This window comes from Nansenia antarctica, assembly GCF_963989245.1.
Source record: "Nansenia antarctica genome assembly, contig: SCAFFOLD_77, whole genome shotgun sequence".
Classification (NCBI taxonomy): domain Eukaryota; kingdom Metazoa; phylum Chordata; class Actinopteri; order Argentiniformes; family Microstomatidae; genus Nansenia; species Nansenia antarctica.
The window spans coordinates 127,037-133,514 of record NW_027663207.1 but is presented as its reverse complement, the minus strand read 5'-3'; positions in this window follow the sequence as shown (position 1 = coordinate 133,514).

The window sequence follows — 6,478 nt, the reverse complement described above, 5'->3', positions numbered from 1 at the left end:
TTCTGTCTACTGTGATGTCACTCTCCTTCTGTCTACTGTGATGTCACTCTCCTTCTGTCTACTGTGATGTCACTCTCCTTCTGTCTACTATGATGTCACTACTACTGTGATGTCACTCTCCTACTGTCTACTGTGATGTCACTCTCCTACTGTCTACTGTGATGTCACTACTACTGTGATGTCACTCTCCTACTGTCTACTGTGATGTCACTCTCCTTCTGTCTACTGTGATGTCATTCTCCTTCTGTCTGCTGCCACTGTGATGTCACTCTCCTACTGTCTACTGTGATGTCATTCTCCTTCTGTCTGCTGCTACTGTGATGTCACTCTCCTACTGTCTACTGTGATGTCATTACTACTGTGATGTCACTCTCCTACTGTCTACTGTGATGTCACTCTCCTTCTGTCTACTATGATGTCACTACTACTGTGATGTCACTCTCCTACTGTCTACTGTGATATCACTCTCCTTCTGTCTACTATGATGTCACTACTACTGTGATGTCACTCTCCTACTGTCTACTGTGATGTCACTCTCCTTCTGTCTGCTGCCACTGTGATGTCACTACTACTGTGATGTCATTACTACTGTGATGTCACTCACCTTCTGTCTACTGTGATGTCCTTCTCCTTCTGTCTGCTGCTACTGTGATGTCACTCTCCTTCTGTCTACTGTGATGTCATTACTACTGTGATGTCACTCTCCTACTGTCTACTGTGATGTCATTACTACCGTGATGTCACTCTCCTTCTGTCTACTACTACTAATAATAATAATAATGCATTTTATTTATAAAAGCACTTTTCATATAAAATCTCAGAGTGCTTACAACACAGTAGATAAAGCAATAAAAACATTCAATTAAAAGGCTAAAAAAAGGCTCTATTAAAAAGGTGGGTTTTAAGGCCCCACTACTGTCTACTGTGATGTCCTTCTCCTTCTGTCTGCTGCTACTGTGATGTCACTCTCCTTCTGTCTACTGTGATGTCATTACTACTGTGATGTCACTCTCCTACTGTCTACTGTGATGTCATTACTACTATGATGTCACTCTCCTACTGTCTACTGTGATGTCACTCTCCTTCTGTCTACTGTGATGTCACTCTCCTTCTGTCTACTGTGATGTCACTCTCCTTCTGTCTACTATGATGTCACTACTACTGTGATGTCACTCTCCTACTGTCTACTGTGATGTCACTCTCCTTCTGTCTACTATGATGTCACTACTACTGTGATGTCACTCTCCTACTGTCTACTGTGATGTCACTCTCCTTCTGTCTACTGTGATGTCACTCTCCTACTGTCTACTGTGATGTCACTCTCCTTCTGTCTACTGTGATGTCACTCTCCTTCTGTCTGCTGCTACTGTGATGTCACTCTCCTTCTGTCTACTGTGATGTCATTACTACTGTGATGTCACTCTCCTACTGTCTACTGTGATGTCATTACTACTGTGATGTCACTCTCCTACTGTCTACTGTGATGTCACTCTCCTACTGTCTACTGTGATGTCACTCTCCTTCTGTCTGCTGCCACTGTGATGTCACTACTACTGTGATGTCATTACTACTGTGATGTCACTCTCCTTCTGTCTACTGTGATGTCACTCTCCTTCTGTCTACTGTGATGTCACTCTCCTTCTGTCTACTGTGATGTCACTCTCCTTCTGTCTACTATGATGTCACTACTACTGTGATGTCACTCTCCTACTGTCTACTGTGATGTCACTCTCCTACTGTCTACTGTGATGTCACTACTACTGTGATGTCACTCTCCTACTGTCTACTGTGATGTCACTCTCCTTCTGTCTGCTGCCACTGTGATGTCACTCTCCTACTGTCTACTGTGATGTCATTCTCCTTCTGTCTGCTGCTACTGTGATGTCACTCTCCTACTGTCTACTGTGATGTCATTACTACTGTGATGTCACTCTCCTACTGTCTACTGTGATGTCACTCTCCTTCTGTCTACTATGATGTCACTACTACTGTGATGTCACTCTCCTACTGTCTACTGTGATATCACTCTCCTTCTGTCTACTATGATGTCACTACTACTGTGATGTCACTCTCCTACTGTCTACTGTGATGTCACTCTCCTTCTGTCTGCTGCCACTGTGATGTCACTACTACTGTGATGTCATTACTACTGTGATGTCACTCTCCTTCTGTCTACTGTGATGTCCTTCTCCTTCTGTCTGCTGCTACTGTGATGTCACTCTCCTTCTGTCTACTGTGATGTCATTACTACTGTGATGTCACTCTCCTACTGTCTACTGTGATGTCATTACTACTATGATGTCACTCTCCTACTGTCTACTGTGATGTCACTCTCCTTCTGTCTACTGTGATGTCACTCTCCTTCTGTCTACTGTGATGTCACTCTCCTTCTGTCTACTATGATGTCACTACTACTGTGATGTCACTCTCCTACTGTCTACTGTGATGTCGCTCTCCTTCTGTCTGCTGCCACTGTGATGTCACTACTACTGTGATGTCATTACTACTGTGATGTCACTCTCCTTCTGTCTACTGTGATGTCATTCTCCTTCTGTCTGCTGCTACTGTGATGTCACTCTCCTTCTGTCTACTGTGATGTAATTACTACTGTGATGTCACTCTCCTACTGTCTACTGTGATGTCATTACTACTGTGATGTCACTCTCCTACTGTCTACTGTGATGTCACTCTCCTTCTGTCTACTGTGATGTCACTCTCCTTCTGTCTACTGTGATGTCACTCTCCTTCTGTCTACTGTGATGTCACTCTCCTTCTGTCTACTATGATGTCACTACTACTGTGATGTCACTATCCTACTGTCTACTGTGATGTCACTCTCCTTCTGTCTACTATGATGTCACTACTACTGTGATGTCACTCTCCTTCTGTCTACTGTGATGTCACTCTCCTTCTGTCTACTGTGATGTCACTACTACTGTGATGTCACTCTCCTACTGTCTACTGTGATGTCACTCTCCTTCTGTCTGCTGCCACTGTGATGTCACTACTACTATGATGTCATTACTACTGTGATGTCACTCTCCTTCTGTCTACTGTGATGTCACTCTCCTACTGTCTACTGTGATGTCGCTCTCCTTCTGTCTACTGTGATGTCACTCTCCTTCTGTCTACTATGATGTCAGTACTACTGTGATGTCACTCTCCTACTGTCTACTGTGATGTCACTCTCCTTCTGTCTACTGTGATGTCACTCTCCTTCTGTCTACTGTGATGTCACTCTCCTTCTGTCTACTATGATGTCACTACTACTGTGATGTCACTATCCTACTGTCTACTGTGATGTCACTCTCCTTCTGTCTACTATGATGTCACTACTACTGTGATGTCACTCTCCTTCTGTCTACTGTGATGTCACTACTACTGTGATGTCACTCTCCTACTGTCTACTGTGATGTCACTCTCCTTCTGTCTGCTGCCACTGTGATGTCACTACTACTGTGATGTCATTACTACTGTGATGTCACTCTCCTTCTGTCTACTGTGATGTCACTCTCCTACTGTCTACTGTGATGTCACTCTCCTTCTGTCTACTATGATGTCACTACTACTGTGATGTCACTCTCCTACTGTCTACTGTGATGTCACTCTCCTTCTGTCTACTGTGATGTCACTCTCCTACTGTCTACTGTGATGTCACTCTCCTTCTGTCTGCTGCTACTGTGATGTCACTCTCCTTCTGTCTACTGTGATGTCATTCTCCTTCTGTCTGCTGCTACTGTGATGTCACTCTCCTTCTGTCTACTGTGATGTCATTACTACTGTGATGTCACTCTCCTACTGTCTACTGTGATGTCATTACTACTGTGATGTCACTCTCCTACTGTCTACTGTGATGTCACTCTCCTACTGTCTACTGTGATGTCACTCTCCTTCTGTCTGCTGCCACTGTGATGTCACTACTACTGTGATGTCATTACTACTGTGATGTCACTCTCCTTCTGTCTACTGTGATGTCACTCTCCTTCTGTCTACTGTGATGTCACTCTCCTTCTGTCTACTGTGATGTCACTCTCCTTCTGTCTACTATGATGTCACTACTACTGTGATGTCACTCTCCTACTGTCTACTGTGATGTCACTCTCCTACTGTCTACTGTGATGTCACTACTACTGTGATGTCACTCTCCTACTGTCTACTGTGATGTCACTCTCCTTCTGTCTGCTGCCACTGTGATGTCACTCTCCTACTGTCTACTGTGATGTCATTCTCCTTCTGTCTGCTGCTACTGTGATGTCACTCTCCTACTGTCTACTGTGATGTCATTACTACTGTGATGTCACTCTCCTACTGTCTACTGTGATGTCACTCTCCTTCTGTCTACTATGATGTCACTACTACTGTGATGTCACTCTCCTACTGTCTACTGTGATATCACTCTCCTTCTGTCTACTATGATGTCACTACTACTGTGATGTCACTCTCCTACTGTCTACTGTGATGTCACTCTCCTTCTGTCTGCTGCCACTGTGATGTCACTACTACTGTGATGTCATTACTACTGTGATGTCACTCTCCTTCTGTCTACTGTGATGTCCTTCTCCTTCTGTCTGCTGCTACTGTGATGTCACTCTCCTTCTGTCTACTGTGATGTCATTACTACTGTGATGTCACTCTCCTACTGTCTACTGTGATGTCATTACTACCGTGATGTCACTCTCCTTCTGTCTACTAATAATAATAATAATAATGCATTTTATTTATAAAAGCACTTTTCATATAAAATCTCAGAGTGCTTACAACACAGTAGATAAAGCAATAAAAACATTCAATTAAAAGGCTAAAAAAAGGCTCTATTAAAAAGGTGGGTTTTAAGGCCCCACTACTGTCTACTGTGATGTCCTTCTCCTTCTGTCTGCTGCTACTGTGATGTCACTCTCCTTCTGTCTACTGTGATGTCATTACTACTGTGATGTCACTCTCCTACTGTCTACTGTGATGTCATTACTACTATGATGTCACTCTCCTACTGTCTACTGTGATGTCACTCTCCTTCTGTCTACTGTGATGTCACTCTCCTTCTGTCTACTGTGATGTCACTCTCCTTCTGTCTACTATGATGTCACTACTACTGTGATGTCACTCTCCTACTGTCTACTGTGATGTCGCTCTCCTTCTGTCTGCTGCCACTGTGATGTCACTACTACTGTGATGTCATTACTACTGTGATGTCACTCTCCTTCTGTCTACTGTGATGTCATTCTCCTTCTGTCTGCTGCTACTGTGATGTCACTCTCCTTCTGTCTACTGTGATGTAATTACTACTGTGATGTCACTCTCCTACTGTCTACTGTGATGTCATTACTACTGTGATGTCACTCTCCTACTGTCTACTGTGATTTTACTACTACTATGATGTCACTCTCCTTCTGTCTACTGTGATGTCACTCTCCTTCTGTCTACTTTGATGTCACTACTACTGTGATGTCACTCTCCTACTGTCTACTGTGATGTCACTCTCCTTCTGTCTACTGTGATGTCACTCTCCTTCTGTCTACTATGATGTCACTACTACTGTGATGTCACTCTCCTACTGTCTACTGTGATGTCACTACTACTGTGATGTCACTCTCCTACTGTCTACTGTGATGTCACTCTCCTTCTGTCTACTGTGATGTCACTCTCCTTCTGTCTACTGTGATGTCACTCTCCTTCTGTCTACTATGATGTCACTACTACTGTGATGTCACTATCCTACTGTCTACTGTGATGTCACTCTCCTTCTGTCTACTATGATGTCACTACTACTGTGATGTCACTCTCCTTCTGTCTACTGTGATGTCACTCTCCTTCTGTCTACTGTGATGTCACTACTACTGTGATGTCACTCTCCTACTGTCTACTGTGATGTCACTCTCCTTCTGTCTGCTGCCACTGTGATGTCACTACTACTATGATGTCATTACTACTGTGATGTCACTCTCCTTCTGTCTACTGTGATGTCACTCTCCTACTGTCTACTGTGATGTCGCTCTCCTTCTGTCTACTGTGATGTCACTCTCCTTCTGTCTACTATGATGTCAGTACTACTGTGATGTCACTCTCCTACTGTCTACTGTGATGTCACTCTCCTTCTGTCTACTGTGATGTCACTCTCCTTCTGTCTACTGTGATGTCACTCTCCTTCTGTCTACTATGATGTCACTACTACTGTGATGTCACTATCCTACTGTCTACTGTGATGTCACTCTCCTTCTGTCTACTATGATGTCACTACTACTGTGATGTCACTCTCCTTCTGTCTACTGTGATGTCACTACTACTGTGATGTCACTCTCCTACTGTCTACTGTGATGTCACTCTCCTTCTGTCTGCTGCCACTGTGATGTCACTACTACTGTGATGTCATTACTACTGTGATGTCACTCTCCTTCTGTCTACTGTGATGTCACTCTCCTACTGTCTACTGTGATGTCGCTCTCCTTCTGTCTACTGTGATGTCACTCTCCTTCTGTCTACT